Source organism: Ornithorhynchus anatinus, chromosome X3, assembly GCF_004115215.2.
Source record: "Ornithorhynchus anatinus isolate Pmale09 chromosome X3, mOrnAna1.pri.v4, whole genome shotgun sequence".
NCBI classification, from domain to species: Eukaryota; Metazoa; Chordata; class Mammalia; order Monotremata; family Ornithorhynchidae; genus Ornithorhynchus; species Ornithorhynchus anatinus.
The window spans coordinates 16,656,854-16,682,319 of NC_041751.1; the positions used below are offsets into that span (position 1 = coordinate 16,656,854).

Below are 25,466 nucleotides of genomic sequence, written 5' to 3' on the forward strand. Positions count from 1 at the left end.
AGCTAAGCATAAACATTTTCAAATTGCCGACCACGGCACATCTGGTGCTTTTAGGAGACACATAACCATCGTTGTAACTTGCGGGATTTGTCCAGTCCAGCAAGGAATGGCAGGGATTTTAAAAGTAAGATCCCTAAGTGTTCACAACTGCATTTCCTGGTATTGTAGGCAATATCTACCTGAGACAGTGTTGCATGTATGGGTTTTCATGGGTCATATGTGTCCTTCTTTAAACAATCAGTGGTATTTATTGAGTGCGTATTATGTAGAGAACACCGTACTGAGCGCTTGGGAGACTACAGTACAACAAAATTAGCAGACACGTTCCCCGCCCATAACGAGCTTACAGTTTCAAGACCATTGTGTGGTTTTCCTTGATGGAGAAAGTTTGGAGTTAAGGTATTTCCTATGTGATGATTTAGACTGCTGGACCTCCATCTGGTTCCAACCAAGCCCCGCTTTTCTTGATTGCAGTGTGCGGTGCTGTTCTGCCACAGCTGACTTACCCTTCTCTCAGCCTTGCCCGAGGCCCTGTCCAAGTCCATAGTACCCTACCTGCAATTTGCATCTGGACCCTTCTCAACCTGCTCAGGCCCGGTAGGGTGGAAAAACGGCAGCCTCCACAAAAATTGAGACTCTTTAGAAGACCATCGGGACTGCTAGAGGAGGAACAGTTACTGAGTCTGCTGGATTCTGGGCCCCGAGGAGCCTAGAACTCTGCTCCTGTGGTTACACTGTCCTATTACCCTTTATGTTCGCTTTACAAATCACTGACCCAGTGTGTGTCACTCGTTCTCCCTCCCTCGTACTTAACATTAGGAGTCCCAAGGAGACTATGGCTCATGCACTGTTTTCCTCCCTGGTGTTCATTCCACAGTTGCTACTTAATATCCACCATTATCTGTCATTTCCAGGAATGGCCAACTAGTTCACAGAGTTGACGCCTTTCTGGAGCTCCTCTTGGCCCCAGAGCTTCCATTCGTGTAGCAGACGAGAGGAGAAGATCCGGGGTGGATATATTTATAATGTTTTCCATCTAGTTTTACAGCAACGGATGCCTTGCTTTTTTTTTTTTTTTTGAAACCTCAGGAGTCAAAGATTAGCCTGAAGCCAGTTTAGCACTATTACAGCTTCAGAAATGGATTTAGGCAGACTTTGGTTACATTTCAAGAGGAACCAGGTCATGAACAGGCAATAGGAATGTACTTTATTCAACTCAGTGAAGCAGATGGCGAGTCAACTAAAGACATAAAAAAAAAAAAAAATGCAGTTCTTTTGTAGTAGTGAGGTCTTTGGGGTCCTCTCCCTTCTCCCGATGAAAGAGTTTCTAGAGTACCTGGAAAGAAGGTTCCAACAACTGAAGGTGTCCCTTCTTAAGACACACTCCCAATACTACCCCTCAGTTTCCTCCACCGCTTGATTTCATTACCACACCGTTGTCACGCTGTCATTGTGCTGACAGTGATTCGGTTTCTAGAGAGCTAAGTCATCACCATTTCAGAGGAGTCAGAGCAGGAAAGGTGACTATCAGTTCTGTTACGTGGTATTCTCCCGAGCACTTTGTACAGTGCTCTGCACATAGTAAGCCCTCAGTAAATACTGATTGATTCACCCTTTCCTCACGTAGTAAACTCAACATAGAACACTTCTTGAGCAGAGAGTAGTTAAGGATAGCCTACATCAGTACCAAGGCCAGACAATTCCGAAGTCGCCATTCTCTTTTTCTTCTTGCAGACCAAGATACTGCCCTTACACGGTCTCTTCTGGAATAGTATCCCCGTAGCATCACCGGCAGTGTCTAGTACCTCCAACCAGCCCACTGGATCACCCTCAGGAGTAGCAACAACAGATCCCACTCCTACTTATCTGACTGAAAATCACCACCCCATTCTCTTCTTTAAGGACTTGGCTAAGCCGCTTCTTCCCCTTAGTTTACACACGCCGCTTCCTCCCCAAGCCATTCTCTGATTGGCTCTTCCCTTGATACTTCAGGTGAAGTAACTTACCTTCTCTGTGCCTCAGTCACCTCGTCTGTCAAATGGGGATTAACTGTGAGCCTCACGTGGGACAATCTGATGACCCTGTATCCACCCCAGCGCTCAGAACAGTGCTCGGCACATAGTAAGCGCTTAACAAATACCAACATTATTAGTATTATTAAATGGTTGCCACTCCTTGCTAATTAACATCCATGTTGGGAGTTGGGGTGCTACCAATAGCTTCCTCTGCAAACAGGATTTGCCTGAGAGAGCTAACCCTAGTAAACAAGATCATTCCTGGAGTCTTGCCCGTCTGTCACGTGGTTTAAGCTTGTTCCCCTGTTTCATTCTGTCTCTTCTGGTATTGATATAAGGCTAGCTAAACTTCTCTCTACCAAATCGTTAGCTTCCTTTCTCAGGAAACTCCTTTCTTCTTAGTGACCTCCTGGGTTCCAGGACAGAGGGCTATCTGGGGTTAACCATGATGGTTACACGCTTGCTTTAGTTACAGTATCATTTGTTGTATTGGCTACAGGTGTTACCAGCAGTGCAGGGAACTTCCATGGGGATTTCCCAGTCTACTTTCTCCTTTTCTCTTGAAGGTGGTGAAATCCCTTGACATTTCTTCAGGATTCCGTCTAAGAAAGAACCTGTGTTCAGACTAATCATCACCTACCCACCTTAGCTGGAGATCTCAGTTGGAGTGCATCATCAGGTAGGTCACACTTCCTGCCCCCAATTGGAGCGATGATGCCATTCAGCATCGGGGCAAGCCAGTTGCCTCCACATGCTGCCTGTCGAACAGAAGTATACAACCAGATCTGCTGTAATGTGACCTGTTGCTGACCTGAAGTGTGAAAATAGCTGAAGCATCAATCCTCCATATGTAATGAATCAATAATCAGTTGTATTTTTTGAGGGCTTGCTAAGGGCGGAACACTGTACTAATATAGTCTGTAAGCTCCTCGTGGGCAGAGAACATGTCTACCAACCCCCACCCCGCCCCACCACCCCACCTCACGGAAGGGAGTTGGCGGGGGGGGGGGGGGGGGGGGGGGGGGAGGGGGAACAGGGGACCCCGGAGGCCTCCCACTGATTCCACACCTCTCATGTCTCTTCACCGTGACAGACTAGAGTTAAGCTCAACAGGGTATTCTTTCCCCACCCATTCCACCAAACCCATTCCCTTGGCTGTGGTTTCGCTAGATAGTAGGTAGGGACAGTGGGAATTTTGTTCATCCATTCGTTCATGTCACTAATTAGATGACGAGGCATTTGGTCACCTTAAGAGAGTCATAGCGCTTAACAAATGCCGTCATTATTATTATTAATGACCATCCAATACGGGGTATGTCACAATACAAATTGATGAAGATTGGTGCTGTCTAAATATCACCAACCCAGATAGATCATGTCCAGATCTTTCAGGAATAAGCTGTGGTGCAGCTGCTGCTTCTTTTCAGAACAGCAGCGGACAGAAGCTTGTTCAGGTACCAAGCAGCAGAACTCATTCACCAAGATTTCAGAATTAAGGTCCGTAGCTAGCATCTTACCCTCTCGCGGGACTGTGAAATCACCAACAACTTGACCGTTCTTTCGCCACTCCCAACCCGATACTGGTTGGAGATTTGAGCAAGGCTGGATGTAGTGGAGTTAGGCTTGTTGGAGCTAAGCTAAGTCTAATTGGAACACCAACCATATTCTCTCTTGGCTCCATGAAAATAGTGGAAGCCAGAGAGTACTGAACAGAGTTTAGTTTCCCGAGAGAAATGAGGTAAGGTGCATTACGCATTCTCAAGACAGAAAAAAAATGAGCCAATGCAATGTAAATGTGTATGAAACAGTGATTAAGAATACAGTGAGTATATGCTGTCATGTTGGATTTTTGGAGTGCCTGACATTTTCACATTTGTGTACTCCTCTCTCAAGCCTTAAGATAAAGAGAGCTGCTCCTTTCTTGGAACCAAATGTAGTTACGTGATCAGCAGCGTGGTCTAATGGAAAGAGCAAGGGCCTGGAAGTCAGGGGACCTGGTTTCTAATTCCCTCTCGGCCATGTGCCCGCTGTGTGACCTTGGGCAAGTCACTGCCTCGACTCCCTCTACTGCAAAATGGGGTTGCCATGCTTGTTCTCCCTCCTACTTAGACCGTGAGCCTCATGTGGGACCCGATGAAGGTGTATCTGCCCCAGAGCTTAGTACAGAGCTTGACACATAGTAAGCACTTCATAAATATCGATGTGAGGAGGATGATGATGATGATGATGATGGTATTCAAATGGCAATGACAGTAGTAGTGGTTCAGTGGCCAATGGACTGAACTCTCACCGCTATGTAGACCATATATAGTCCTCTGTCTCAATCCAGCAGTGGTATTTATTAAGTGCCTACTCTGTGCAGAGCACTGTACTAAGCACTTAGAAGAGTAGGATGGTTTAAGTCAATCTGATCCCTGCCCTCCAGGACCTTATACAGTAAAGTCCTCCTTTTATTGATCATCAGCCTTTTTGAGAGGAATACCCCCTAAAGAAGTATTGTGGGAGTCACTGAAACTCACCTCTGATTGTTTTTGCACAAAATTCAAAATCTGCTGAACCCCAGAGTTGCATCAAGCAAGCATAAATTTCTCTCCGACTTCACGGATTGAAACTAGGCTTTGCTAGGATCCAATGCTCTGAATTACAATGAACTTGAGGGCCGGAATTAGACTCTCTGTGGTGCATAAATATAATATTGATTTATCCTCTGTTTATTCTGCTGTAAACTTTTTATTTCGCATATGTATTTTCATATTGATGGTTTTCCATTTATAACATCCAGACACCTGGAATTTTACCTTAAAAATCCCATTTTTTTTTCTTTTAGACTGTTATTTTAACCTCAGCTTGGTAGATCTAAGCAATCAAAAATCCAATTTGTTTTTACATAATTAGCCAAACAAGTGACTCTTTCCTATTTCCCATCATGTTTTATCCTTAGTACTCTCCATTGCTACTCCTTGTGTCTTTAATTCCACGGTATCATCAGAGGAAAATCCATTTGATCCCGAAACATTTGACCAGGGTTTCATTTCGGTAGCAGCCTGTTTGGACATTTTTAATAGGAGGGCTGAGTGTTAAAGACTGTCCCCAAGCTAGCATTGCCAACTTTTCCTACCACATCCCTTCCCCACGAATGCCTTAATCCAATTCACCCTTCTCAAATATTGTAACAGCCTTAATGAACAAAAACCCATCTGCCTCTCCTCTGTGAGTTTATCGAAATCCTTCTTGAGCCATTCTTATTTTCTGCTACGCCACTTCCTGATTCGAGGGCTGTTGTATGCTTGCCACTCGTTTTGTGTTGGTTCCCCCCCCCCCCCCCCTCCTCGTGTTGGCTACAAACTCTTTCTACCTCCCACCTTTGCCCCTAAGATTCTCCTAAAATGGAGAATCTGGTGAGCCGGGATGACTGTCCACCAACAATGCCACCGGTCACCCTGTTCACACTTTCTGTGATGTGTTTTTAAAATTCAGTCGTGTTCCATATCCACCTTTTTCTTTCCAGACTGAAAGGTCCCGGTCTTTGCACTCTCTCCTCCCAGGGAAGGTTTCTCGTCCTCTCATTGCTCTTCTCCTGAGATCAGCAGACTGATCTCACAGCTGGACCTGGGACCTGGATTTCCCGTCTCCCAGAACCTTGCCCTTTCTACTGGGGCACACTGCCTCTCGATGACATGCTTTGTTCTTGCAAATTGGCTGCGAGCTTTAATGTCAGTGACTTCCCTTTCATTAGGGGAACGAGACTTCGATTTGCATATCCTGGTGTTTTCAAGGTCAACTCGGGGAAAAAAAACAAACAAGTTTTTTTCCCACCACTCGAAAAACAAAAAAACTATCAGATGTCTTCACTTTGGCAGGGAGGATATTTTTGAATAAATGGATAAAGTTGGCAAATCATTCAAGTCCTCAAGTGAATTTAAAGTTGGAGTGATTAATCAATAATACAGTAATGGAGTTTTAGATACGTGCTAGGCTGATATGGATTTTGCAGCATTAATGTCATTATGTATAACAGTTTACATCTACCTTACCTAATGCAGCCTTCCCATCCGTACATTCCAGTAAGTCTCGGTACTTCGAGGATCTTATCCACAAGCAAGCAAATGTTCTAAAGCGGTGAATGATTGGTGAACCTTTATTAATCGCTGTGCCACGATTTATAATCCTGTCTGATATCGTTAGACACCATATCCCTAGGACAGTAACTTGGGAGGAATGTAGTGATATTTCATTTTAACTTTTTGTTGCATTTCAGGATTTGATGTAGAGACTCTTAAGGTTTTATTTCCCTCATATGGCTTGGAGTAAAGCGAAACTCTCCCGTGATGACATACTTTTCCCGAGGAAATGTCATCAAAGGAAGTGTGAAGCTAGACCATGCGGTCACGTAGGAAACTCAGTCGATCAGGAATATCAATCGAGAACTTTTGTGTGCAGAGCTCTGTACTGAGCGCTTGGGAGACTACACTGTGGTCCCCGACTCCTCAGAGGAGCTTGATGGAATTGTGATGCTGATAATGGTATTTTCCAAGTGCTTACTCTGTGCCGAGTATTGTATTAAGCTGCGGGGTAGGTAAGAGATGCCCAAGTCGGACACATTCCTTGTCCCACGTGGGGCTCACAGGGCGAACAGATGTTACTGACTCTCCACTTTACACATGAGGAAACTGCGATCTGGGGAAGTTAAGTGACTCGCCCAAGGTCACGCAGCGGACAAGTGGCAGAGCCGGATTCCAGGCCATGCTCTTTCCACTAGGCCACGCTGCTTTTCCGGTACTCAGGAAGTCCCTCTTAGCAGTGTCCAGACTAAGGTGTTAGAGGACCTGCATTTCCTCCTGGCCTGGACTCGAGGGAAACGCAGTGAATGTGGAATGAAAGCATAAAATCTCACCCCCACCTAAGTCCTTTACTTATGCTCTTTCACCTATACTCTTGGGCAGTCAAGCTGACAGTTAAATAAGGCTTCAAACCTTCCCTGCCCTATAGCTGAGGGAATCCTCTGAGTGGCACGGGGTTTTTCTGCCAGTGGATGGAGAAGGGAGTTCCCAGGAGGTTAAGCGCCACAGATGGCTCATCGTGAGCCAGGAGGAGCAGGCTGGAAAAGAGCGGGGCGAGTCCGTCACCCCAACTCACACTTGCCTGCCGCCGCGAAGGGGGTGGGTTCTAATCCCGCCTCCGTCCCGTGTCTGCTGGGTGACCTTGGGCAAGTCACTTCACCTCTCTGGGCTTCAGTTACAACATCTGTTAAAATGGGGATTAAGACCGGGAGCCCCAAGTGAGACATAGACTTGTCCGACCTGATTAGTTTATCCCTACCCCAGCACTTAGTTCGGTGCCTGCCACGTAGTAAGGACTTGACAAAATACCATTTAGACAAAAAAAATGGGTGCTGATCATGGAATCCCTCTTGACTCAGTGGCAATATGCGGAGGTAGCCTCTTTACTAAAGAACCGATCCTTATTTACTACACCGTTCCTATGGGTAAGCTCCTTGCGGATAGAGTTTGTGCCCTTACACTCCGTTTTACTCTCCCAAACACTTAGTACAGTGCACAGTCTGTGCTCAAGCACTGTTGGTTTTTGTTTTTGTTTTTTTTTAACCAGACTAGATACGTAAACACCTGATAGTTAAATATCAAAGTGGGATAGTATTTTTTTTTTTTACATTTTTAATAATTCTATGACTCTTTCAATGTAACTTGCAGCAGAATCACTCAAATTGTGGACCTTCAAAGACTTAATAAATATTCAGATATTTCTAGGGAAAGGCCCAGATGCATGCTTTTTGATATCCTTCCCCAAATTATGGACCATCCTATAAATCTCCCATCCTATAAGTCATACTGAGCCAAAAGCAAATAAAATGAAATAAAATTTCTTCTTTATTTTTTAGCCCTTAAAACAACTGCAGCGTTTCGTTTGTAGGCAAGACAGTAATAGAACGAGGGAGAGACAAGCATAATTGTAACAAGTCAAGGAAGAATGCACTAAGGAGAAACCCAAAGCATTTCTAATATCCTCTTTCAGCAATTTAATTTGCTCAAGAAACGAATGCAGAAAGCTGAGACTTCAGAGCACATCTTTGAAACACTAGATCTGCTAAGCCCACCGGAGCAGGGAAACTGAGCCAATTTGATGTAATCTTTTACAGATAATAATGTATTTTATACCGTTGAGTTTCTGACTGTAATAAGAGCAAATTAAAGTTACGAAAGTGCAGGACTGAAACTTTATGCAGTGGATGACACTGTTCTCATAGTCTAGATGGCTCAGATCAGCCCACTATTGCAAGTGATTTTGATTCTCTTGAGCTCTGCCCTGAATTGACACTTCTGTGACATGCTGTTCAGCCTCTCGAACAATTCAGTGTTCGGGTCGTAAAAGACTTCTCTTACAAAGTTTTTATCACTGCCTAAGTAAAATCCCCGGGAAGTGAGGTAGTTAGAAACTATGTGTATAGTTAATCATGGTTTAAGAAGGTGGGGGAGGAATCACCTGACTCTCACTCGGAGACAGCTGACGTTGCTCGATGAGAAAGCACTTTTCCTCCTTAATAATAATGGTGTTTGTTACCCACTTAGTCCTTACTGAGTGCTAGGATGCAGACACAATAAAAGCAGGTCAGACACCGTTCCTGTCCCACATGGGGCTCACAGTTGAAGAGGGAGGGAAACCAGGTATTGAACCACATTTTACAGATGAGGAAACTGGGGCACAGAGAAGTTACGTGACTTGCCTCGGGTCACCCAGCAGGCAAGTGGGAGAGCCAGGATTGGAACTAAAGTCCCTTGACTCCCAGGGCCATGCTTATTCTACTAGGCTATGCTGCTCCCCCCTCCTTCCTTCCTTCCAAAATACCAGGTACTAGTTAAAAAGGAAATTGACTTTGCCGGTTCTCCTAACCAGAGCTCACTTGTTTAATCGCCTTAGCCAATCAACTAAAGCAAATCTTTACGCCCCTTTCGGCGGTGCAGTTTTCGCATCTTAAATATATTGGATTATAGTCTTCTCAGTGGTGCTAAATATGCTAATTGCCCCCTTTTTTCCTGAAATGAGACGAAATGGAGCATTCTCTCTGTAGACCCCCTTCCATTCTCTCCACATGTGTGTCTGTGTCTCAGCATGTTTCTGTGCTATTATGATAAACTATAGTGCATGGAGAGTATCAGAGTACAGGCAGGTGTTTTATTCAGAGAGCCTTTATCTTATAAGTGCTCAGTACTGTGCCCTGCACACAGAAAGCACTCACTAAATACCACTGATTGACTGATTAAGCACCGGTGAATCAGCGTGGCCTAGTCGCAAAAGCAGGGGATTGGGAGTTGCAGAAGGTGGGCTCTAATCCCAGTTTGGTCACTTGTCTGCCGCGTGACCTTGGGCAAGTCACTTAACTTCCCCCGTGCCTCAGTTCCCTCATGTATAAAATGGGGATAGAGACTGTGAGGCCCGGGCGGGACAGGGACCGTGTCCAACCTGATTATCTGATTACCCTGTATCTACCCCAGCACTTAGAACATTGCTTGACACATAGTAAGCGCTTAACCAATACCGTCATTTTCACCTCCTACTTGCCCCGGCTCCAGAAAGAAGCCAAAGTCTCTGACCTGCATTCTGGCCTTGGACATGTGTTTTCTTGTGAGACCAAGCTCACCCCCTCTGAACCTGTGTGTACTTTGTGAAGCTAAATGCCACTCAGTAAATGTAGCCACAAGAACGAATTAAAAACAGAGCGAAAGTCATGCGAATAGCAAGCACTTCAAGTACTTGATTGTCACCCACCCTCCCTGATGTGCAGATCTGTAATTGTTTATGTTGTTAATGTTAATGGCTGTCTCCCCAGTCTAAACTCAATCAGCGAATGAGAGAAAGACATCTTGGTTGCACCCAAGACCTAAGCGGAGGTACCTTATACTATATTATATGGATTACCTTGTCATCAGGCAGCAGAAACTGAGGCGCAGAGGTTACTATTCACTTTTCCTCAGATTTTCCCTGGCAAGACCTTGACACCTATGAGATTCCTGTTGATTGCCCTCGTTCTCCCTCTTGATGTAATCAGGAATTGCTTCATTCCATTTCAAATCATTTTGTCTCCACTGATTAAGATTACCCGGAAATGAACAGATTCTTCCTGTCATTCATTCATTCAACTGTATTTCCTGAGCGCTTACTGTGTGCAGGGCACTGAACTGAGTGCTCGGGAGAGGACGATACGACTACCGTAGAGGTGAGAGAAGCCCGTCTGTCCCTTGGCTTTCACTTGTTAGCGAGATGGCTTCTATCATCAGAAATAGGTGGACACAGAAGGATTATCCCTTTGGGAAAAGCTAGTTGATATCTAACCTACTCCAGGATCCTCTGAAATCCACGGGTCCCAGGCCCCGGGAGTCATTCCACATCAATCTACAAAATCAAATTAGCTTTGTTTGAACATCTGGTTTAAAATAAATGAACTCAAATCCCTGCTTAAAATTCATTTTAGATCAATTTTGGTCACGGACATTTTAATACAAAATATTTGGAGGCAGCCTGTCAACATTACTTAATAACTCCTCATTCTTTTCATTAGTAAATATGGAAAGAAGGCAAGATGGAAATATGACCTTCCAAAAATAAAATAAAATTATAAAGCCATCTCCTTAAGCACTATTGACCATAAATGCATTAGGAGTGCATTAGGTATCAGTCAGGAAAATTTTATTTTAAGTAATTGGAGCACAAATTATGCCCACGTATTATTTATGCATTTTTAACTAGTGCTTTTCCTCAAACATAAAAGTGACATTTAAAACAATTATTCATGCTGGAGTAGTGGCAGTGTTGGCCAAAATTCTAACCTTTTTCACCGAATAGTCAAGACAATAATTTTAATAGACTATGTGTATGTAGAGACCAATAGACTACGTATATAGAAGCGTCATGGCCTAATGGAAAGAAAACGGGCCTTTGAGTCAGAGGACCTGTGTTCTAGTCCCGGCTCCGCCAACTGCTTGCTCTGTAACCTTGGACAAGTCACTTTACCTCTCTGTGTCTCAGTTTTCTGAACTGTAAATTGGGGATTCAATACCTATTTTCTCTCCTATGTAGACTGGGAACCCCATGTGGGACAGGGACCGTGTCCAAACTGATTGCTTTTCCTACCCCAGGGCTTAGAACAGCTCTTGACACATAGAAAGTGCTTAATGGACACCCTAATGATAATAAAAAGAACATTATATATGAAATACCATGCAGGTACACCCATTTAGGTATGAATCATGTTTGAACCTAATGGATAGATACAACCTAGTTTTGTAGATCTATATCTTGCTAGTCTCGGCAGATAATGAAATGCTTGTACTTGACTTGTTTTATGCCGTCGAGTCGTCTCCAGCCCATAGCGACACCACAGACACATCTCTCCCAGAAAGCCCCGCTCTCCATCTGCAATCTTTCTGGTAGTGTAGCAATAGAGTTTTCTTGGTAAAAAATACAGACGTTGTTTCCCGTTGCCTCCTTCCACACAGTAAACTTGAGTCTCCGCCCTCTCCTCTCGTCCGTGCCGCTGCTGGCCGACATGGGTGAGTTTTGACTGGTAGCAGATTGTCTTCCACTTGCTAGCCACTGCCTAAGCTAGGAATGGAAGGGGTAGGTCTCTGCTTGACTCCCGTAGCCGAGACTGGTAGAGAACTGGAAACTCTCCAGGTGCGAGTACATGCATGTACTAGTGGTGAGGTTTTCATCCCATGCAATGGCATATCTAATATCCCTTACACCTGGAAGAAGAAGAAGAATAATAATAATAATAATGTTGGTGTTTGTTAAGCGCCTTACTATGTGCAGAGCACTGTGCTAAGAGCTGGCGTAGACGCAAGGGAATCAGGTTGTCTCGCGTGGGGGCTCACAGTCTTAATCCCCATTTTACAGATGAGGTAACTGAGGCATCGAGGAGTTAAGTGACTTGCCCAAAGTCACCCAGCGGACAGGTGGCGGAGCCGGGATTAGAACCCATGACCACTGACTCCTGAGCCCGGGCTCTTTCCACTGAGCCACGCCGCTTCTCTGGAAGGTATGGGGAGGTTGCCATCACAGCACAGTTTTGTTGGCTACCCACAGCGTTGCCTGTTCCTTCACTCTCCAAGTGTCGTCACTGAGCCGCAGGCCACTGTGGATACCACTCCAAAATCCATTGACCTTATTGATAGCGGAACCTCCTGGCCCGTCAGATGACGATGACCCCTCCATCGCTCGGGAACACAGTGATGAGCGCAGTCTCTAGATTTTGCCGGTGGATGGCAATACAATCGATCAGGTACCACCGCTTAACTCTTGGGTGCAGCCAAGATGTCTTCGTCTCATTCAGTAAGCAAAAGATTTCTATGTCGGCCGGTACCAGGTGATGCTTAGCAGATCCACGGAGAAGAGATGGCTCATTGCTGCTCAACCTACCGATCCCATGGTGTTGGATGACTTTCCTTGACAGTTTTGCCTCGCTAAGCCACTGAAATCCCTCCTGAGAATCGGCTGAGCGGATATGAAGTGAGGCGTGATGATCAATCGGTTGTATTTTTTGAGTGCTTCCTGTGTGCAGGGCACTGTGCTAAACTCTTGAGCGAGTACCCTGTAACATAATTGGTAGAGAAAGTCCCTGCCCTCAAGTAGCTTACAGACTAGAGGAGGACCTTAGGTCGATCTCCTCCGCGTCGTACGTCATTACAAGGGGATGATGCATGGAGGATCGTGGCACCGAGCCTGTATCGTATCTCGGTATAAGGTCAGGAGAAACTCACCGACATCTCTGGAAGTCTGATTTGGCATATGATTCTGAGGCCTGTGCTCGTGACCCTTTAATTCAGATACTTCTGTCCAGGAAAGATGAGTATTCCATGTCTTTTTTTGGTTTGTTTTTTAGTGGTATCTGTTAAGCACTTACTCTGTCCCAGGCACACTACTAAGCACTAAGGTGGATGCGAGGTTGGACACAGTCCATGTCCCACATGGGGCACACACAGTCTGGATTCCCATTTTACGGGTAAGGTAACTGAGGCCCAGAGAAGAAAAATGACCCGCCCAAGGTTACACAGCGGATGTGACGTGGCTGGGATTAGACCCGCGTCCTTATGGGTTCCAGGTCCAGGCTCTTGCCGCTAGGCTAGGCCACGCTGCTTCTCACACAGAAGTCAGCTGCTCTGTTCTCAGAGTATCCAGCGCCTTGCTTCTTGTTGCCTAGAGAGTCCCTTTGTCTCATGACCCAAACCCTCTGGAGGACCTAGTTGGGGTAGAATGAAACAGACAGTTGAAGGGATGCCTTTTTCTGACCCTCCAGAGCAACATTCCCAGATTCCCAAGCGGATACTTCACAGTGCCGATGCCCCTTCGGTGATTAAGCGGCGGACAACTCCGCCTCCTTCTTGCATCGTTTATCCATTATCAGCAGGACATGCTCTTGAGTTGTTTTCCCATCAGTGGTGATGGATTATGTTGAATCCTCCACATTGTCTCACCCTAATTGCCCAGGGAGCAAAGTCACCACTGGATCATGGCTGGAGAGGGTTTAGGGGACAGTTAAGGCTCTAGCGTGGAATGTCCCCGGCTGTCTCTTCAGCGGGAAGACATCGATGTTTGTCTCACAGGTTCTCCAAAAGATTTCTGTATTGTGTCAGCTGTTTTTCTCCCCCTCCAGCTCTCTCCCCAGTTCTCTCTGTATTGTGCTTTCAGAGTGCCTAACACAGTGCCTTGCACTTAATTTATTAGGTTCTCAATAAATACCATTGCTACTGCAAAACTGATCATCTCACTGAACCCTACTCTGTTTTCCTGTCTTTGACCCCCTTGCTCACAGTACAAATCTTCAAGACCTCCTAAATCCTACTTCCTCCGGGAACCCGTCCCTGATTAATTCCCTGAAGCCCATATCGTCCCCAGCCAACGGCCAACCTCAGCACCCGGGTATTCATATCCCTCTCCAGTACTTAGGAATGTAAAAGTATACATTCCATTATTTATTTTAGCTATTCCATCCTCGTTATATCCTTATTCTCCCAAAGGCTCCCAATATTAGTAAATACTTTGTCCTCCGGCCCTTCCCCCCAATTAGATTGTAAACCCACTGAAGGTAGTGACCACAACCTCTGCTTCCGGCGGAGTCTCCCAAGCACGCAGAACAGCGGTCTGCCCACCGTAGGTCCTCGGTAAATGCAATGGTTGGTTGTTTGCTCTGTCTTTTCTGGGTTGTTGGGGAGGTCCACGCTTTTTTCGTGGTATTTGTCAAGCTCTTATTGGGTTCAAGCACTGTGCTCAACACTGGGGTAGATATGTTAATCAGGACGGACACAGTCTCTGTCCCACCTGAGGTTCACAGCCTAAGCAGAAGAGAGAACAGGCACCGAATCCCCATTTTGCAGTTGTGAGAACTGAGACACAGAGACGTTAAGTGACTTGCCCAAGGTCACCCAGCAGGCAAGTGGCAGAGGCAGGATTAGAATCCAGGTCCCCTGGCTCCCAGGTCTCTGCTCTATCCACCAGGCCCCACTGTTTCCCACACAGCTCTGCTGTAAAAGCTAGTCAAAGCTTTGCCATTTCACTTAGGGTGTTATTTTCAGAGTTACTCCACCAGTGCATGACGTTAGAGCTCTCATCCTTATGAGAAGTAAAGGCTGGGAGTGGTCTCGCACTCTTGTTTGATTGGCCTACCGTGATCTTTACTTCTCTTCATCCACCACATTTCACAAGACAGGATCAGAGCCAACAATCAATCAGTCGATGGTAGGTATTGATCTCTTACTGTTTGCAGATCACTGTACTAAGCGTTTGAGAATGTAATAATGTTGGTATTTGTTAAGCGCTTACTATGTGCCGAGCACTGTTCTAAGCGCTGGGGTAGACACAGGGGAATCAGGTTGTCCCCACGTGGGGCTCACGGTCTCAATCCCCATTTTACAGACGAGGGAACTGAGGCCCAGAGAAGTTAAGTGGCCTGCCCACGGTCACACAGCTGACAAGTGGCAGAGCTGGGATTCACTCCAAAGCCCGTGCTGCTCTTTCCACTGAGCCATGCTGCGTCTCCAGAATGTACAGTGCAACTGAGTTGGTAACTACGTCCCACCCCCCACAAGGAGCTTTCAGTCTAGGGGGAGAGTCACATATGAATAGAAATGAATTACAGATATGTGTAGCAGTGCTGTATGGCTGAGGGTCGGGTGAGTATAAGGGCTCTAAGTATATAGACGATGCGGAAGGGAGAGAAGAGTAGGGGAAAAGAAGAGTAGCATGGCCTAGCGGAAAGAGTACGAGCCTGGAGTGAAAGGCCCTGGGTTCTGATCCTGGCTCTCCTGCTTGTCCGTTGTGTGATCTTGGGCAAGTCACTTAACTTCTCTCTGCCTCCGTTCCCTCATCTGCCAAAAGGGGATGCAGTCGCTCTTCTCTCTCCTATTTAGAATGTGAGCCCTCTGTGGCTAATTATTTTCTATCAACCCCAGCTCTTAGTACAGTGCTTGACACCTCGTAGGCAATTAACAGATATTATTCATCATCATCACCATCATTATTATTACTGTAGCTTAACCGGGGAAGGCCTCTTGGAGAAGAGATGATTTTAATAAGGTTTAACTAAGGTGGGGTGAGCAGTGGTCTATCACATACGGAGGGGGAGGGAGTTTCAGGTCAGAAGGAGGATATGGGCGAGGGATCGGCGGTGCGATCAGTGAGATCAAGGTTGGCGTTGGAAGCGTGAAGTGTGCAGGTCGGGATGTAGTAGGAAATCAGCGAGGTAAGATTTGAGGGGTCAAGTTGAGTGAGTGCTTTTAAAGCCAGTGGTAAGGAGTTTAAGCAGATGAAAAGGAGTTAGAACCGATGGTTGAAAGAGTCAGCTGATCCCTCCTCGTCATTAACCGCTTCAACTTCGAGCTACGACTCACGAACGGGAAGCGCTTCACAGAAGGTGGGGTGAGGTGCTTGCAAAGCTTGCCCTTTATATGCACGAGAACGAATGTCAGTGCCTTAGTGATTTGACTCAAGCAACTATAAATGAAAAACGGAAATCAGATTACTGATAATTTACTTCTTAGCAGGAAGGAGAACCAGGGGAGTGATGGCGGTATTTTATCGTCTTCAGGGTTCGTTGGTTGTATTTTATCGTCTTTTCTCTCCAACAGAGCAGCGAGCACATTGGTAGTATTCCCTGAATCCAGTAAAATGATGCCAACGGCACACACCGACAATGCCACCGGGCGAGCCCGAGAGTTAATCAGATTTTTTGAGATTTATAAATGGGAAAATTAGGGGGATAATGAACTGATAAACCAGTAGTGCACCGATGGGAAAGGGTAAGGGATTTGGGGATCCCTTCATTGAGATTTGTATCTCCTGAAGTAAAAGTGATTTTTTAAAGTCACTGAAAGTCGGGGTGACCTACTTCTGAGAACAAAATTTACGTGGATAATTCCTACCCGGAAATCGATAGGTGGGAACCAAGTAGAAAGACAGAGGAAGATGTCTTTACACAACTGCTGCCTTATTAAATATTTCACAAAAGACTAAACAAGAACACAGGTCATCCCAAGTTCAGGGCTTGAGGCGAATCCTGTGCCCTGACTAAATGGGCAACGGGAGGGAAATGTGTAGCGGGGAGAAAACCTCAGTGATGAGGGTTGGTCAAATTCAAAAAGCTCGCTCTTCCCTGAAAGAGCATGGTGTTTCCATTTTAGTCTTTTCCCATTCATTCTGTAAAAAATATTAAGTAGTAGTAGTAGTAGTAGTAGTAGTATTATATTGTATTTGTTAAGTGCTTACTGTGTATCAGGTTTTAAGAGCTGGGGGTAGATACAGGTTAATCAGGTCAGACACAGACCCCGTCCCACATGGAGCTCACAGTCTAAGTCGGAGGGAGAACAGGTATTGAATCCCCATTTTACAGATGAGGAAGGTGAGGCACGGAGAAGTTTAGTGACCTGCCCAAGGTCATACAGCCGGCAGGAGCAGGGATTAGAACCCATATCTTCGGACTCCTAAGCACGGGCTCTTTCCGCTAGGCCCCTCTGCTCCTTGTGATATGAAATATTGTTTGCCGAGTCTTCTGTCATCTTTCTGTTCTTGATGATGAAAATTCCAGGACCCGAAGGAGAAGAAAATTTGATGACGGACTAAATCTCTTTAATCATCCCCTCAAATACAAGGCGAGTGAACAGCCTAATTGTCTCTCACCGTCTATTCCTTATCGGTAACTCAGTAGTATTTACTGAACAACTACTAGGTGTGAGGCATTTGAAGTGCTTGGAAGGATACCCCAGAAGTAAAAGGATCTCAGAAGCTCATCTTTAGGAGTTGGTAAAGAATGGAGCGCAGGAACTGATCTCAGCTTTTACTGAAACTCTTTTGGGGGTTCGAGTTGCAAACTTGAGATGCACTCTAAGCTGGTAAGGCCCGTTCGAAGCACTACCCTGGACACAACACCAGGCTAGAATCTAGACTGCAAAGTCTAGACTGTAAGCTCATTATGGGCAGGGAACGTGTCTATACCAGCTCCGTTATACTGTATCCTCCCAAGCAGTCAGTACAGTGCATCGCACCCGGCGAGCACTCGATAAATACAGTTGACTAGATCCATTCGTCTGATATGCAATACTGAATTTACTTTGGCTTGGCTTTATCCGAAGCCCTAAAATTCCTTTAAAAATCCCAGGAAATTCCAAAGTCCACTGGGCTTCTTCCCCATAAGCCTAGCCTGAGGTCTCCTAAGCCACAAACAGTCTCTTGAATGAGGCTGAGAGGTAGTTACTTAGTTGTTGTAAGTCAGTCTTTGCCTTGAATTGAATTCAAGCTGCCTTTTCTGTCTTTAACCGAGGCTCCCAAGGCCTTGGGTTTTGCTCAGGGCACAAGACTGAGACATGCATAATGAGTCAGGAAAGGGATATCTTGTGGATTTCTCTAGACGGTGATGGGTAGCTGTGGCCCTCGATTTCTCTTTATGCTCGCAGGAAGTCCAGTTGTCTTGTCTGACGGTAAGTCTGCTTCCCCCACTGGACTGTAAGCTCCTTGTGGGCAGGGAATGTGTCCACCATCTCTTTTCCCCCAAGCACCTAGTACAGTGCTCTGTGCACACTAAGTGCTCAATAAATATAATTGGCAGATCATTATCCTCATTTTACAGATGAGGAAACTGAGTGCCAGAGACTTTAAGTGGCTTGTCTGAGGCTACGGGGCAGGATGTAACTTACCCGAAGCTCGAACCAGGGTATCCTGACTCCCAGCCCTACGGTCCTTCTACTGGAGATAGACATTAATAGAAATAAATGAATTATGGATATGTACATATGTGCCGTGGGGCTAAGGATGGGTGAATATCAAGGGCTTAAATGGGAACAGATAAAAGGTGAGGAGAGTGAGGAGAGGAAAAAAGGACTTAGGGAAGGCCTCTTGAAGGAGATGAGGTTTTAATAAGCCTTTGAAGGTGGGAAACGTTGGTCTGTCGTATCTGGTAGGGAGGAAGTTCCGGGTCAGAGGGAGAATGTGGGAAGGGGGTCAGCGGTGAGATAGATGCATCCGGGGCTGTGAGCAAGCCTGTGCTACAGGAGTGAAATGTGCAGGCTGGACTCTAGTAGATCAGCGAGGTGAGGTAGGAAGGGGCAAACTGATTGAGGCCTTCAAAGTCAAGAGTAAGGAGGTTCTGTTTGATGCGGAGGTGGACGGTTGCCAGGGGCTGGCAGTTCTTGAGGAGTTGGGAGAGGTGAACTGAACTTTTTTTTTTAGAAAACCGATCCGCTCAGCATATCGAAATATGGACTGGAGTAGGTAGAGACAGGAGGCAAGAAGGTCAACGAGAAGGCAGAAGCAGCAGTCGAGGCAGGACATAAGTGCTTGGATCAGCAGAGAAGCAGTTCGGATGGAGAGGAAAGGGCAGATTTTAGCAGTGTTTTGAAGGAAGATTGGACAGGAATTGGTGACAGACTGAATCTGTGGGTTGAATCAGAGAGATGAGTTATGGATAATGCCAAGAGGTTGGCGGGCTTGTGAAACATGGAGCATGGTAGTGCCGTCTGTAGTGATGGGAAAGACAAAGGGAGGCAGAGTTGGGGTGAGAAGTTGAGGAGTTCCGTTCTGGACATGTTTAGTTCGAGGTTTCAGCAGCACATCCAGGTAGATAGGAGATGCCTGCATTTCCCCTATGTCACAGGAAGATTGGGAGAAGAGAGTGTCATTAGTAACGAGAGAGCACTTGGAAAAAGTGCTCTACAAAATTCCAAGTTGTATTGTAGTATTGTTATCATTTCCTGTGTAAACTCACTGAAGAATGTCCCCAGACAAAATGGTTTAATTTCCTTAGCAACGGAAGTCTCAAATTAGCTTCAGACAATAACGTTACAAGCTAAGAGGAGAATTTCAAAATCGTTTATTTTGAACACTTTAAATATGGAAGGAACTGTTGTTTTTTTTTAACTTTATCGTCAACTAACTGGCTTCTTATATGGCATTTTTAAATAGAACAGGCGGCACGATTTACTGTGAGGCAGTTGCGGTGAGATCCGTTAACTCGCTAAATCTGAAGGGTGAGCCAAGGGATACTACTACTGTAGGGGTGGGGATGAGGAAGATGCGCCCCAATTTCAGCCTTTGTGCCTCCTCCCCATTGCCCAATTGTTCAGCCCAACCAGAGGCAAGTGGAGAAACCCTTTCCGGGACATACTGGTTTGATGTAATGGCCCTGAATTGGCCAGAGAGGGTGGGCTGTGATGTTATCAGGGCTTCAGGGGCCACCGTCACGTCAGTATTGGTAACCACCACATCGAACCCAAGAGAGAAATAAGAAGGAGCAGAATCAGCTTATTGGACCACTCTTTTACATTTGCAGAAATAAATGGACAATTTATTTTGGGTATGGACGTTGTTCTCCAAGAAAAGTTGAAAGGATCCCAGGCTGTGGACTCTCAGTCTCTCCTTTTGTCTCACCCCACCAAGGCCCTGTCAGAGGAATAGCCCATTTCAGTTTAGCAGTACATAATGACGGATCTATTTAGCCCAGTCAAAGACAGATTCTTAGTGTGATCGTTAGGTGTTTGTTGAAAAAAAAAAAAATCACCCTTTTAAAAATTTGAGTATGTACAAATAAGACAAACTTTAGAATCAGATCTAATTTTTTGGACCATTTTTACATTGCTAATGGATCACATAACCATTATCTTCTGTATCACAGTTTTTAAAGTGAGTATTTTATTTTGGTCGGTAATTTAGATAGTAGGATTACATTAATGCAGTTAGATGCTTTCCCTTTGAGTGTGCTTTTGCTTAATTTTTTCACAGAATTAAGAAAGAGGCCAACCTGGGTGTAGCGGTGTTAGGATTTGCTTTAACTGTCCACCGTTACTGTGGCTTTGAGTGTTGCTTTTGTAAATATGGAACAGAAAGAGGGGCTGAGCAGGGTATTCACATTTTCTATCCTGAAGCATTCTCCAGTGGCTCATAAGAGAGAAAGAGAGAGAGAGAGAGAGAGAGAGAGAGAGTCGGACGGAAGAGAAAGAGAAGAGTAGAGTTTGGTCCCTTGTGCCATATTAGTACTGGATTTCTTGCTCGACACGGGTTATCTGCCGGGACCAGTCGGTGTCACTAAGAAAGATTGACCTCAGTGCCCTACCCGACTGTGTTGTCCCGCTCAACTGTATCCAGCTCGTAAATCCTAATTTAGCCTGTGGGTTATGGCAGTATGATTGCTCACCTTGGTAGATATTCCTGGATTTCTATAGTAAGAGAGTAACTAATTGCTGGAATCAATCCCCAGAGAAATTCTGGATTTTCCTTTTTTGGAGGATTCCCCAAACCACGGAGTGTGGTTTTCTACCTTGATGCATCTTTAAGACTGATACTGAAATGTCTCTGTTTTTTTCATTGGCCTCAGGTGTGAGGGATGCTTTATACATCTTAAGGTTTATTTTTGGTCACTTAATATCTGATATCTGGGGTACTGCAGTCAAATTCGTATTTTAGAGGACAATAGTCCGATATTAATGGATCGACTATTTTCGGCAATTAGAGGACAGAGGGAGGCATGAAAGAATCCATCTCCAACTCATCATTTTTTGCCTTTGCAAGGGCGATTGATATTCTGGCTTTATTCATTAACTAGTCAAGCCATTTGCATGTGAACGTTACATTTCTCTCCTTAGGAAATTATAATCATTAATAAAGAATACCTCATTAGCCACACTGATTTTTTTCAAAAATAACTAATCAGAAATTAGCCACAATACAGAAAAAAATACTTTATTGCTTTAAAGTATCTTCATTCCATTTATCTCCTCCAGCTCATAGCACTCATTCAAACACAATTTAGTATCTCATATACCGGGTAGTTTCAACTAAAACCCTTCCTATAAAATGTCCTGAATATTACCATTTTCTATCAAAATGGGTTTTTGTTTTTTTTTTTTAACCCAGAGCAGCAGATTTCTGTTAACAAATTGCCGTGGACCTTGTTTTTGAGGTAGTTATGGTATTTATTAATCACTGTGTGCTTAGTGCTGGGGTTGGTACAATATTTTGAGACTGCACACTGTCCCTATCCCACAGGGAGCTCACAATCGGTCTTATCCCCATTTTATAGTTGAAAAGACTGAGGCCCAGGAGGGTAAATAACTGCCCAAGTTCCCACAGCAAGTCCCCGCACACTGTTCCCTCAGACTATGCTCCCCCTTCCCTTTAAAGTGCTCACTGTGCACAGGGTGGCTTATTATCATTATTATAATCATTATTACTAACCATGCCCACCCTTGGGCCCCCCGGAGGATACCGGAGGATTGCCTCTGAAGAGACCGCACACACGTTCGGAGGGCAAGTGAAAACGATCATTATTATTTCTGTGGTACTTATTTCACACTTACTATATGCCCAGCACCGTACCAAAGGTTGGGATGTGGTGCAGGATCATCAGTGAGGACAGAGTCCCTGTCCCACATGGGACTCACAGTCTAATCAATACTGTTTATTGAGTGCTTACTGTGTGGACGGCACTGTACTGAGCACTTGGGAGAGTCCAACATGACAGCGTAACAGTGAAGGGTGGACTGGAGGAGGGAGAGACAGGAGGCTGGCAGGTCAGCAGGGAGTTGATAGAGTAATCAAGGCCGGATAGGCTATGTGATTGGATTAACATGGTAGCAGTTTGGATGGAAAGCAGAGGGCGGGTTTTAGTGATGCCGTGAAGGTTGAACTGACAGGATTTAGTGATGGATTGAACGTGTGGGTTAAATGAGAGAGAGGCGTCAAGGAGAACACTGAGGTTACGGGCTTGTGAGACAGGAAGGATGGTGGTGCCATCTACGGTGATGGGAAAGTCAGGCGGAGGACAGGGTTTGGGTGGGAAGATAAGGAATCCCGTTTTAGACATGTTAAATTTGAAGCGACAGTGGGACATCCACGTAGAGATATCTTGAAGGTACGAGGAAATGCAAGACTGCAGCCAGGGAGAGAGATCAGAGCTGGAGATGTCGCTCTGGGAATCATCCACATAGAAGTAGTAGTTGAAGCCACAGGAGCGAATGAGTTCTCCAAGGCAGCGGGTGAAAATGAAGAATAGAAGGGGACCCAGAACTGAACCTTGAGGGGTGGAAGGCAGAGGAGGAGCCCATGAAGGAGACTGATCATTTGCAGCCAGAGACATAGGAGGAGAACCGGGAGGACGGTGCCCATGAAGCCGAGGTTGGATGATATTTCCGGGAGAAGAGGGCGGTCAACAGTGCCGAAGGCAGCTGAGAGGTCGAGGAGGATAAGGGTGATGATTATGGTATTTGTTAAGGGCTTCTATGTGCCAAGCGCTGTTCTAAGTGCTGGGTGGAATAGAGGCCTTTAGCTTGGGAAAAAAGGACCTTTGTGACCTTTGAGAGGGGAGTTTCTGTGGAATGAAGGGGAAGGAAACCAGATTGGAGTAGGTCAAGCAGACAGTGGGAAGAGAGGAACTTGAGATACCGGGGTGTAGAAAACTCGGTTAAGGAGATTGGAGAGGAATGATAGGGAGATGGAGTGATAACTGGAGGGAGCCATGGGATATAGGGAGGATATTTTTAGGCTGCTTGAAAGCAGTGGGGTAGAAGCCACTGGAGCACGGACAGTTGAAGATGGTGGCCAGGGAGGGGACAAGTGTTTTGCTAAAATGTGAAGGGAGCGGGTTGGATGCCCAGTCGCAGGAGATGGATTTTGAGAGAAGGTGGGAGATCTCTTCTTGAGACACTGCTGGGAAGAATTGGAGAGTAAAAGAAGGGCCAGGAAGAGGGAGGGACAAGAGGAGCGGGGGAGATTTTAGGGAGATTATGCAGGACGACAGGCATCGAATCCCCACTATACAGATAAGGAAACTGAGGCTGAGAAATGTGAAGTGACTTGCCCAAGATCAACCAGCAGGCAAATGGCAGAACTGGGATCAGAACCCAGGTCTCCTGATTTCCGGAACCGAATCATTTCCACTAGGCCACGCTAGGCTTCTTGTGGCCTAGCGGGAAGAATTGTGACTGCAGTGATCTGTCCCAGGCAGACCAGCCATCAGCGGAACAAAAAAACAACAGCCAGCCTCCTGGGTTGACCGACTTTCAGAGAAAGCAGCAACAGCAGGTCACCCAGCCACACAATGCCACGACACAAAGAGGTGGACAAGCAGTCAGAAACCCACCAGAGATGGAATTTAGCAAGCCAGAGCTATCGAGATTGAGAAAAAAGAGACAGAAATAGAGAAAGCGAGGGCCTGAGCAATAAAAGTACACCTCGCTAGGAAAATTATGTGGCGCTTTTTTTTTTTTCGTTCTTAAGCACCAGATTTTATGGAATCATTTTCTATTCAGGGCCATTTTAGTGTCAAGTGATGTGGTATGCCGTTTGCCATTTTATCGTGTTTAAAAACCTCTCTCAAAATTAATAAACGCTACAAAATTTAATGTTCTGGGAGCCATTAATTTCTCCGCAGTGAATTTTGCCGCGTGCCTAAAGATACAGTTACAAAACCATTTTGCGCCGGCATTTCCAGGTGGCTTCAGTGGTTTTCCCTTGGCGGGCCAGAATGCTTTCAGAGGCCCGGAGGATGAACCATGGACATGAAAGTCTCACCTTTGCCTGGAGCTCCGTACGGGTGTCGGTTAGCCCGGGTGAGTGCCCTGAGGGGTGTCTACAGTGACACTGTGTTTGGAAATGTTTCGATTGGCCGATGCCAGGTGTCCCATCGACGTGTCCCTTTTCCCTTCTTTCCTGCCAGACCAAACATAGAGATCAACCTTTTTTTAAAACATGACGTGAAACACTAGCAACGGCTTGGGAAATAATAATAATAATGCTGGTATTTATTAGGCACTTACCAATAACTGTGGCATCTGTTAAGCGCTTTCTATGTGCCGAGCGTCATACTGAGCCCTGGAGCGGATGCAAGCTCGGGGTCTCAATTCCCATTTTACAAATGAAGTAACTGAGGCCCAGACAAGCGAAGTGATTTGCCCGGGGTCACACAGCAGATAACTGGAGCTACTAGGTGCCAAGCACTCTGCTCAGCCCTGGGATAGATACCGAATGGTCAGATTGGAAACACAGAGTGCTCAACAACCTAAGACGGAGGCAGATCGGGTATCTTATCCCCAGTGTACGGATGAGGAAACTGAGCCCAGAGAGGTTGCGCTTCACCTGAGGTCACACAGCAGGCCAGGGGTGGAGCTGGGCCTAGTACTCGATTTCCAGTCCCCTGCTCTTTCCACTAGGCCACACCGCTGCTGAGGACTGTTGAAACCAGACCAAAAAAAATAAGTCAGGCATAGCCGTTCTCTATATTTAACTTTATTTGTACTAACCCCTACGGTATCGCTGTTCATCTCCTCCCTGTATTAATGAATCATTTTGAAATGGGCCACCCCCACTAGATTGAAAGCTCCTTCCCGGCAGGCAACCTATGTCTTGTTTCTGATATAGTGCTCCCTAGAGCTTCCATACAGCGCTTAGAATTGAGAAGGCACTCGCTAAATGCCACCAGATGATTGATTAGTAAATATGAGATGCTTAACTGATGGGAAACGGAAGTTCCATGAACCTGAGAATGGGAACAGTCTTGCGGAATTCAAGAACCAGACCACATAGTCTGTTGGCGCTGATTTAGAAACTGATCCGTCAGTCAGTCGCTGGTATTTGGTGAGCGCTTACTCGGCGCAGGCTACCGCATTTAATGTTTGGAAAAGTACAGTACAGTCGAGCTGGTAGGCATACTCTCGGCCCTGATGGAGTTTACGGCCTACAGGGAGACAAACATAGATACAGGTGGGAAAATAGAAGCAGCAGATGAGAAGCGGCGTGGCTCAGTGGGAAATTGCACGGGCTTTGGAGTCCGAGGTCATGGGTTCGAATCCCGCCTCTGCCTCTTGTCAGTTGTGTGACTGTGGGCAAGTCACTTCACTTCTCTGTGCCTCAGTTCCCTCATCTGTCAAAGGGGGATTAAGACTGTGAGCCCCACGTGGGACA

At 45.7% G+C, this 25,466-nt stretch overlaps 1 long non-coding RNA gene across 1 annotated transcript in view; it reads left to right on the plus strand.

The window, feature by feature from the left end:
- Positions 1–2,588: 2,588 nt before the first annotated feature.
- The window catches only part of LOC114807675, a 35,201-nt gene continuing 12,323 nt past the window's right edge, over positions 2,589–25,466 (plus strand). The window contains exon 1 of the long non-coding RNA XR_005659623.1: positions 2,589–2,694. This is a non-coding gene — a long non-coding RNA (uncharacterized LOC114807675). The remainder of the gene's footprint in view (positions 2,695–25,466) is intronic.